The 11,051-nt window shown below is 41.4% G+C and overlaps 1 long non-coding RNA gene across 1 annotated transcript; it reads right to left on the bottom strand.

The window, feature by feature from the left end:
• Positions 1-4,703: 4,703 nt before the first annotated feature.
• LOC310840846 lies at positions 4,704-10,674 on the bottom strand. Its single transcript, XR_014562202.1, has 3 exons — positions 10,590-10,674; positions 6,968-7,270; positions 4,704-4,737 (listed from the first exon to the last, which is right to left on the bottom strand). It is a non-coding gene; the product is annotated as an uncharacterized lncRNA (long non-coding RNA).
• Positions 10,675-11,051: the final 377 nt, after the last annotated feature.

The raw sequence follows: 11,051 nt of genomic DNA, 5'->3' as shown, positions 1-11,051 counted from the left end.
CTTTAGACCAGGTTCTTTTAATGAACTTCTCACAAAAAAAAATCTGTTTTGTTATGGTGTGCAATGTCAAAAGTATTCAAAGAGTGCCACTCATATGTTACTTGCATCAAAGGGTGCACCATGTGATTCCTGAATAAAAAGGTATTTTGCCTGTCCCTGCCTCCAGATATCCACTTGTTAGCCTGGTTTTCTGCAGTGTAGAACTCAATACACAAGCAACTGCTCACAAGTAGGGTTTTGCATCATCGGAAGGCTAGAATTATTATGGGTCAAGATCTCATGGAACATACATGCCAGCACAGTCTCACACATACACTTCTTCACTGCAGACAGCCATGCTAATGTGTGTGGCCATTTGGAGGTGGGGTCAGACAACATGGTTGACAACATAGGTAAGGCCAGGAGTGGAGTCCAACTCTACACCCACGTAATTGCACAATGCTCCTTTCACATGTAAGAAACAACTGTTGAGATAGGCATTTTAGTGGGGTTTTTTTTAAAAAAATATCATGCTAATAAAGTCAATATGGTTCAATCACAATCACAACCTTTCCCATATGGTTTAGCCATTAAACATGGATTTTTCTCCTTGGGAAAAAAATACACTACCAAGAACAGGCCTGACTTTAATCAACAAAATGACAGCAGCAGTGAATTTGCTCCCCAAAATTTCCATCTGAATTGTTCTCTGAAATTTTGCAGTGTTGGATATTCTCTAAGTATTCACCAAATGTTTGCCAAATATTGAATGTCTATGTAGCATCTAATGATATTTGTCTCTTAAAATTTGTATTGTTCGTGACAGTAGAAATGGAGCAATGTCTAGTGTTTGAGCATATTTGACAGGAGATGTGAAATACTGTTTAGCATCTCTAGGTGTTGGGAAAATAATATGCAATAGCTTTTAACGTTTTGACATTTGACTTACATTACTTCATATTTGATGCCTGCATGATGGCATTACAATTTTTTTTAAAAAAAGCAACAACCAACAACTAATATTTTATATATGTATGGTTCCTACTAGTGATGAAAGCTTTACTGGAAACTGTGGTTATAAAAGTAATATGGAACTAGCTGAATAGTAAGATTATTTACTCCATTATATTTGATTTTTCTTACATTTTAAAAGTCTTTTAAAGTATCCAGGTACTGCCCTATATGCCATGCCATGATGCCTTGTTATATATATTTGAAGCCAACAGAGTTCCTGAATCACACTTTCTGAGTGACAGGGAGTATTAAAAGGAGCCCATTATGAAGAATAGAAAAGGCACATTGGCCACACTAAAACAAACCACTGAGTCAATGATAGTTCTCTCTATACTTAGTGTTATATTATGGAACCATCACTGGCAACTAGCTACAATGGGTATATTTTGCCTCCAGCTTGGGAGACAGCATGCATCAGAATAGTATTTGCCTTCATGTCCTCCTTCTGGATTTCTCTGGCGCATATGACTGCTGACTGTTGCAAAGAAAATGCTGGACAGATAGGCCTTTGGTCTGATCCAGTACAGCTCTTCTTATGATCTCAAGCTTAAGAATGAAATGTTATTGTAGGCCCAATGGGCAAATGTTGAGTGTTAGCGGCCAGGCCTATTCCTATGGGGCTTCTGGTTTTATGGTTGTATCTTCCCGTTGTATGGTGGGTGCAGGTGTTTACTATCATGGATGTGGTTAGTGCTTAATTTCTTAATTAAGAGGTACCGAGGATAAAACCTACTTCAAAATCCCTGCTTTTTCTGACACCTTCTTTCTGGGAAGCCCTTCTCCATTATCCCCTGAGTGGTGAAAGAAAGTAATTCTGCACATACACAAAGGAACTCTTGTCATGAAACATGCTCTGGGGTATATGTTGAAGTGCCTTCTCTTGACAGGAAAAATAATAGCAGAGGAACCAGTAAATAGATGTATCCTACAGTACAGTGGTACCTCGGGTTACAAATGCTTCGGGTTACAGTACGTGTTTTCAGGTTGCGGACCGTGGGAAACCTGGAAGTACCAGAAAGGGCTACTTCTGGGTTTCACCGCCCGTGCATGCGCAGAAGCGCCAAATTGCATCATGCGCATGCACAGATGCAGTGCTGCAGATTACGAACGCTGCAGGTTGCGGACATACCTCCGTCACAGATTACGTCCGCAACCCGAGGTTCCACCATATGCATGTTATGACCCACTAAGCTTTGTGAGTTACAGGATGTGCAGGCCTTATCCAAATTTTCTGAGATTTCACAGTACAGTGGTGCCTCGGGTTACATATGCTTCAGGTTACATACGCTTCAGGTTACAGACTCCGCTAACCCAGAAAAAGTACCTCGGGTTAAGAAGAAGAAGAAGAAGAGTTTGGATTTGATATCCCGCCTTTCACTCCCCTTCAGGAGTCTCAAAGCGGCTAACAACCTCCTTTCCCTTCCTCCCCCACAACAAACACTCTGTGAGGTGAGTGGGGCTGAGAGACTTCACAGAAGTGTGACTAGCCCAAGGTCACCCAGCAGCTGCATGTGGAGGAGCGGAGACACGAACCCGGTTCCCCAGATTATGTGACTGCCGCTCTTAACCACTACACCACACTTTGCTTCAGGATGAGAACAGAAATTGTGCTCCAGCGGTGCGGCAGCAGCGGGAGGCCCCATTAGCTAAAATGGTGATTCAGGTTAAGAATAGTTTCAGGTTAAAGGTGGACCTCCGGAACGAATTAAGTACATAACCAGAGGTACCACTGTATTATTTTTCATGTGTTTATGCACACACACACACACACACACTGATAAAAAGAGAGCAACACATTTCCAATACAACTCAGGAACCATCCATTTTATTTTGCAATTTTTCTGGCCTTCATCCTTGCAGCAAAATGGTTGCATCTTACAACATTCCCCATTTTGTCACTGAATCACTAACTCAGAATCACAATTTAAAAGTACTCACAAAAGAAACAGAAGAAGACAAGCTTTAGAAAAATCTATCTGTAGCTTACTGTAAACATTTGGTAGCTTCTGAAAAACTCGGTGGTTTTATTATGCAAGCAATCCCAGGTGGCCTGTGAGTTTTTTCTTCTCCCACCCTCTTGCAGGTTGACTGCTTGATATTTTAATGAATTATCAGTTATCAACCGTGTTGCCTGAAGCCTCAGACTTTCTTTAAACAAGTTTAGGTGTTTAAAGGGATTTTTTCCCCTGAAAATGCGGGCACAGTTCCATCTCGCTCAGAATGTGAGACTGTGAAGCTGTCTCATAACACTTCATTAAGCTTGAGGTGGGGAAAGCCCTAAGCATCTAGTAAAATGAGTATAAAGTGGGTGGTGTATTTTTTTATCTCTCAATGTAGAAGCCTGCTTCTGGAGAAAATTCAGGAAAGCAAGCACCACAATGCAGCCTTTTTCTCCAGTATATAATGTTTCAATTCTAATAAAGCTTATCATGAAATCAGTATCCGGCAGGACAAAAGAACGATGAAGACTGTGTACACCCCATAAATTTAAGGCACACATAAAACACATGACTTTCCCCTTGGAAAACCTTGGAACTGTAGTTTGTAAAGTGTCTGAGAAGTGCAGTTCTGTTGGGGTAAGCTATACTTCCCAGGATTATTGCAGTGGAGAATGTTATTTAAGTGTAGACCCATTTTACATGACCCACGTAAAGCCTTACACCAATTTTACATGAATATTCGGGAAACCAGATAATATGGACTTGGAGCCCAAATGCAGGTGCTAAATTATTTCCTTTACATGTGCTGCTGATGGCCCTTTGCCACTGCAGGACAAGGGAATGATAGAATATACAGGCTCATCTTCTTATACATAATTTTATTTGTATGCCGCCTTTCCATAGTTCATGCTCAAGGCAAGTTACAGCATGAAAAAATACATAATTACAATGTAACAACAGTAGTCATAAACAATAATTATAACATCAAAAATATGCAACCAAATTCAACAATTTCCACATAAATCATAATGTAAAATAAAGATACAAAAAATTAATAACAGTGTACACACACACACACACACACACACACACACACACTGCAAAAAAAAACAAAAACTCCCCAAACAACACCCGAGCCACAGAGTCTGTTCAGCAAGCTCGGCTTTTGTAGCTGGAGTCAGTAAGGGCCCTGTCTTCCCAGGATGGCGGGGGCGGGGCGGGCGCGGGGGGTTCTGCAAATCAGGGAGCAGGTTTTCCAGGACTTACAACAAAGATTGCACCACAATTTAAGAAGGATATTGACAAGCTGAAATGTGCACAGAGGAGGGCAACCAAGATGATCAAGGCTCTGGAAACTAAGCCTTATGAGGAGCGCTTGAAGCAGCTGGGCATGTTTAGCCTGGAAAAGAGGAGATTGAGAGGCCAGCTTCAAATATTTAAAAGGCTGTCACTTGGAAGATGGAGCTAGCTTGTTTTCTCCTGCTCTGGAGGGTGGGACCCATAGCAATGGATTAAATTTACAAGAATTGAGATTCTGACTAAACATCAGGAAGAACTTTCTGACAGTAAGAGCTGTTTGACAGTGGAAAAGAATCCCTTGGGAGGTGGGAGACTCTTCTTCATTGGACGTGTCTAAGCAGAGGTTGGATGACCACCATCTGTCATGGATGCTTTAGTTGGGATTCCTGCATTGCAGAAGCTTGGACTAGATGACCCCCAGGGTCCCTTCAAGTTCTACAATTCTATGATTTTATGAAGATCTCCTGATGTGCTGTGATACATTCAGAATGGGCATGGGGTTCCCCTATTCGTTGTAGTAAATGGGGCAACAGACATAAACATGTTCATTTATTTTGTAGTGAAATCTTATACAAGTCCACTCAGAAGACAATTCCATGAAGTTCCATAACACTTAATCCCACTTTAGCATATAATGATTGCAAGCTTTATTTAAAAAATGTTTTACCTCACCATTGCACTAAAAGGTTGACCTGATCCCAGGTACTTGGTCAGTTCTGGAAGGTTCAGATAGCCCATATATTGCAGATGCTTTTACTGTTGTTGTAGCTGATATAATATGCTCAAGGTTGTTGTACTGCTTTTCTTTTAATTAAAAAAAATATTTTTATTTAGTTTGCAAGTTGCCTAGAGACCACTTTTTTGCATTGGATGACTAATACATCAAGTTAACATTATGTTGATGATAAAGTTGTTGTCGTCAAGATGGATAAAAATATAAGAAACCAATTTCCTAGTGCCCTTCAGAATTTTCCTCTGCACAGTGCCTCAGGGTACAGAGAGGCCTTCAGAGCACAGCCATACCCTACTACAACCCCATAAAAATGCTACATCATGTTTCAGGCTACATTCACACAATGAATTAAAAGGATTCTCCTAATGTACCCATTTTAATGCAATTTTAGCCAATATAATAAATTTTTGAACATTATTTTCACTAATATTAGCTATCTTACGCTTTCTTAGCCCCTTTGTAAAGATAACCTGGCTCATTTGACTGGAGAACTGCATATTGTTTTGGAAATTGCATATTAGGTAGGTTTGCTTTTAAATGTGAACTGAATATAATTTATACCCTATTCCTAAATCCTGTGCATGCTTGACAGGGAGTAAGTCCCATTGTGTTGAATTAGACATACTCGTGACTGAATGTTCATATGATCAGGCTACAAACCTACTTCCATCAAAGCTCCCCAAAGTCACCCACTAGCAGACAGGTGTACCTGGCCAAACATTCAGACATTATGGGTGGTATCCAATGCTCATCTTCTACTAGCACAAAAAGTTTTTACTTGCAGACTGGAACTTTCCCTTCCTCTTCCTTGTAGCCTTCTTCACACTCTCAAAATCAGCTCCAAAGGTTTGGGGGAGCAGATTTCAGGGGTGTGCAATGGGGAGAGGAGAGGAAGAGGAAGTCCTGTTGCCCAAGCAGAGTTCTGCTTATGGGGTGCTTGATACAATGCAATAGATGTAAATATCTACAGCCATTTTCTGGCATGCTTTTAAAGAAAAGAAGCAGAAGAGCGGATATAAAATAATATAGGCATTGATCCTTAGAAGAGAACACTTTGTCATTTACACAAAATGGGAGAAGAAGGATGAGAGAAAATGAGCCAAAAGTGTTGAGTTACCTGCTGGTTGCCACAGGCATTTTACACCTATTACACCCAGCTATTTATTATCTCTCTGCTTTTTCAGAGCTGTCCTGAGTAACACAGAAGGCTGTTATAAATGTTTTTAAGCCTGCTATTTGTTCAAGGCTACAGATGTAAGCTGCCATATGGGTGATATTTTCCCTGACATAATTTTAGTGAAACATTAAGGTGTTACTCATGGCTAAATGCCTTCTTCACCAGGTGATTACTGTAAAATGATATTGGTAACTGCACGATCCAGTGCTTGTAATGGAAATGTTCTTGTCCTATATAAACAGCAGGGGGGATACATAATGCAGTGGATTATTCTGCAAGATAAAAATAAAGCACTCTAGAGTGTTTTGTACACATTTGGTAGCACTGGATTTCTAAACTGAGGTTCACAGTTCATTGACTACACTTTATCATAATGCTGAGAGGAGGAGAAGAGGCAGAGGTGAGCTCGATTGTGCCCAACCTGAATGCACTGGAGAGAAGACATATTCTTCACATGTCCTTATGACCTGATGTACATTTGTTAAAATAGAAGGTATATTTTAATTTCTGCAAATGTGCCTGCCTTCAAACGATTTTGATCTTTTTGCGTTTGTCAACAGTTAATGTTCCGAGTAAGGTTTTTGAAACATCTTTTTATTATTCTGATGCTGGGCAGACTTCAAAGAATGAACACAATACAGCCAGCATTAAGCACTTGTGTGTTAAGCAAATACAGGAAGAGAGAGAATAGGAATCAGGTTGCATTGAATAAATGCATTGACATCCCTAACTGTCAAATGGATCCATATGTCCACTCTACCCAATTCTGACCAAGAGGGATAAGTGTTTAAGAGCACAAGCCTATATCCTACTAAGTCTACTCACATGGAAGCCCAATTGGGGGGTGAGGATTTTTCTCCTGGGCAACAATAAGCTGAAGATTTAATACACAATCCTCCCACCAGCGTCTTCTTGGTGGCACTGTCATTCCTCCAGTTGCACGGGAGAAGAACAGCTAGCCAGCCTTTGTTTCCACAAGGTTCATGAGAAGAGAGGAAGTTGTAGGGGCATCCCATTTTACTCCAAGGACTTTAATTGCTTCGTCTGCTTCAATGCAAGCTTGTCAAATGACCCAGTAGGTGTTTGAAATTGGCAGAGGTTTATTTCTTCTTCTGAACAGCCCTGGGCCTTGCACGCCAACAAAAACAGCATACAAAAATGAATTATATTACTCACAAAATGTCTGTATTAGGCAACTTTGCATGCAAAATATGTATATCAGAATAGGTTCATACTAAAAATAAATAAATGCAAACCAATATCAAAATGCGAATAATTGAATTTAAGGTTGGAAAAAGTAGAAACTGAGAGAAATGGAAATGACAGATTTTCCCCTCCCCTACATGTGGATGCTCCACCCCCCCCCAAACCAAACAAAACTAAAATTGCCTGGGACACTGTAAATACAAAGCCATTGAAAGGTGTGAAAGCACCCAGAATATTTTTGTCATTCAGTGCAGGGGGTTGTAGTGTGAGAAAAATGGTTTATGAAACTAGTTTCATGCTTCCTTCGATTCTGGCCATACATCCTTCCAAACATGCCTGTGGACTTGAACATTTGCCTATGATTGCTCACACCCATGGTTTTCAACTCAGCCTCTCTTTGTCTACCTTTTTTCATGAGTCCCTTTACTTAGTGCTCCCTGGTGAGGGCTGCAAGCATGCTCTACTCCAATGAGGAAGAAGAAGGAAAAAAGAAATCCTTCCACAGTAAGGCTAAGAATACTTCAGATTCTTAAAAGTCACAGGGAGAGGCTCTCTCCCTTGAACACATGGCATTCTGGCATCTCTCCAGGACAATATGTCAGAGCCTTCAGCTTCAACAAACTTGGCAGCTTGTGCTATGTTGTGTCTGTAACACCACATTTGGCCAGAGGCCAAATCTACACTGCTTTGCTTAACCTTTTAACCTTCTGCAGAGTGCTTTGGTGACCCAGAAGCCTTCAATGCTGCAAACATATGCTTAGAATGATATGGAGCAATGGCAGGAAAGGAAGAAAACAATCTATTATATGTCAATTTCGGAACAGTTGCAACATATGGAGCAACTTTCACAGGAACATTTGTAGAGAGGGGGGATGAGAATGTGAAATTTGATGTGAAATTTGGCCAGGAAGCAACAGAAGCATGGCTCCTCACCCTACTCTCTCAAGTCACTCTCAGTTCATTGTGGTTGGTTGCTGTCTGTTAGTTAGGTAGGTGTGAGAAGGGTGTTGCTGTTTTGCATTGAGTTGAAATGCAAAAATATTTCTGGCTATGGTACCATTATCCAGGCGTTCCTCTTATTTTGAACCGACTCAGGTACGGAAATTTGCAGCTGAAGAGGGGTCACAGGTAATGAAACAAATAGGGCTTTGTCAGCGAATCAGATAAATGGAATGTTTTCCACAATGACAGCTACAAAATAGGCACTGCTTCACATTATGAGAGATGTAGCAGGTCACTGAGCTTCATTGAAAGACATGTATTTACACTGCAACCTCAGACCAGTAGTAACCCAGGTGACGTCTAACGGCCCACACTGTTACGGTACAGCAAATTTTACTCCCATTTAACGCTGCTTCCATTTGACACCATTGTGCCATACAGATATCACTAAAGTGTCAGGACTTTATTTGTCTTCTGCATTCAGGCTTCTGAGAACAGTTCATCTAGCAAATGGTGGGTGGTGGTGCTGTTTTTTTCAGGTTTGTGACATTTGCTCAGGATGTTTGCTAAGTCATAAACACTTAGCACTTGTCATCTGACACCTTTTATCATCTTTTTCAGAGCACTTTAAAAGGTAGAGTGTGTTTCTTTTTTTAAAAAAAAAGCACACACACACAGCAAAACAAGCCCTCTCATTTTACAGCTTTAAATGCCTTTCATTTAACAAAGTGCATGTTTTATGAACATTGGGGTCAGCCTAATGGAAAAATGGGTCGTATTTTATATTTTCCATGTGTTTTTGCTATCCTGAGGAATTAAGCATAATTGTTGGTGTAAAGCTGTTGAATAAACCAGTCAACACAATTTATGGCTTTGATTTCCACTCTAACCTTTCATGAATGTAAAAGCTACTCTCTTTTCAAACACCTTGCTCAAGAGCCTCCTGAGGCAAGGAAAGCCTATTTATATAGGGTTGTGCGAGAGGAAGGCGGCTGGCCCAACTGATCTTCCCCATCCCCTGCTCCTCCACTCAGCCCTTCACTTCCTAAAAACCTTCTCCAGATGGTTGAGGAGCCCTCCTGAGCTGTGTGGGCTGTGTTGCATGGGGTTGCAGTGAGAGAATGGAATCACCTGTAATCAGGTGAAGGAAATTTGTGTAAGCAGTGCTCCACTACTGGTGCCAAATGCCCAGTTTTAAGTAGTTCCTTGGGCAAACTACCTTCTGTTCACACGACAATTGGATTCAACAAGCGGAGGCTTGATCCATTAGGGCACATGGAGCACTGAAGCACCAACCTCAGCCAGCTAACCAGCCAGCCAGCCAACTGCCCACCACCTGCCCGCCGTCTTTCTTAGAGCCTGCCATGGCTCTAGCTCCATCTACTTCCTGCTTTCTGACCTCCCAGTGCTAACAGGTATTAGCAACCACAGGATACATCAAAACTTTATCCAGATAGTTTTACCAACCAGTTTTCATGGATGGTGATGATGATGATGATGATGATGATTTATTTGTACCCCACCCATCTGGCTGGGTTTCTCCAGCCACTCTGGGTGGCTTCCAATGTTGCACACCACTCCAAACTCTGAGCAATTACCAGTGCAAGCAGGGCTTACCCAGGGTTTGGTTTCCTTGGAATGAGAGACAGCAGGGACTGTGGTGTATTTAGTATATGTGCTTTATTTACACATATATTCAACCTGAGCTGAAGATGGAAAGGTTCAGAGCATCAACACCCCAGAAGGTCTTGCTTCTCCCATAATCACAGCCTTAGAATCAAACAGAAATCAAGCATGGCTCTGTCTCTCTGGCTTCTACCTGCCTCTAGCCCAGCTCTTGCACACAGGCTATTGTCCTCACTGTTGGAAAACACCCTGGGGTGTCCCTGCAGCCCCTGAACTCCGAGCGTCCTCCAGTATGCGCAGCTCTGGAAAAGGCATTTCCCTTCTTCTCCAGTTTGCTTCATCGACATATATCAAATGATATTTGCACACTAGTCTTCTAGCATAACACAGCAAGAAGTGTAAGACATTGTAGAACTAATCTACATATTTGTTTACACACTATGTACAGACAAAGGAGTCATGGCGTCCTCTCTATCCAGCTCTGAGAGAAGAACAGAGACTAGTAAAAGCAAAAATACAGTACATACAGCAGAAGAGAGAAGACTGTCTTCCATTCCCACACTCTTCCCAGACAGGCATGTGATTCACACCAATCTCATCTGCAGCATCAGAGGCATGAAATACTAACACTCCCTACCAGCCAGGTGAGGGAGTTACAAGGCATCATACCTACCTACTTAATGTAGTATAAAACTTTGTGGATTACAGTCCACTTCATCAGATGCAGGAAATGCTATCATGTGTTCCAGGTATTCACATGGGCTGTGGAGGGATTGTAAACTGTGAGGTCAGAGAGCAATGAAACACAGAATGTGCCGAGACGGTGATGATTATGAAATTAACAGTGATCAGAAACATGTCGTTTTCCTTCTCTTGGCTTTGATATTTCAAGCAGGCCAGATGCAGCCCCCTCAGGGGGAACAATGGTTAATTAATGGATTGTATACAAGGTAAAGGCGCTTAATGAGAAGAAAGTGATTGAACCAATTGTTCAGGTCTTCTGCACATTGCTGCTTAGGAGAGCCATGCATGAGCAAGCAATTATTTTCACAGAAGGGAGATCTGCTGTACTGAGAAGTTTATTGAGCAGAGGAAATCTGCTTGCTTCCAGATACAGAAACTGCACCCAGAACCA

Source organism: Podarcis gaigeae, assembly GCF_964106915.1.
Source record: "Podarcis gaigeae genome assembly, chromosome: 3".
Lineage (NCBI taxonomy): Eukaryota > Metazoa > Chordata > Lepidosauria > Squamata > Lacertidae > Podarcis > Podarcis gaigeae.
Note: the sequence above shows the minus strand (reverse complement) of the source record. Positions and strands in the feature narration are given on the sequence as shown.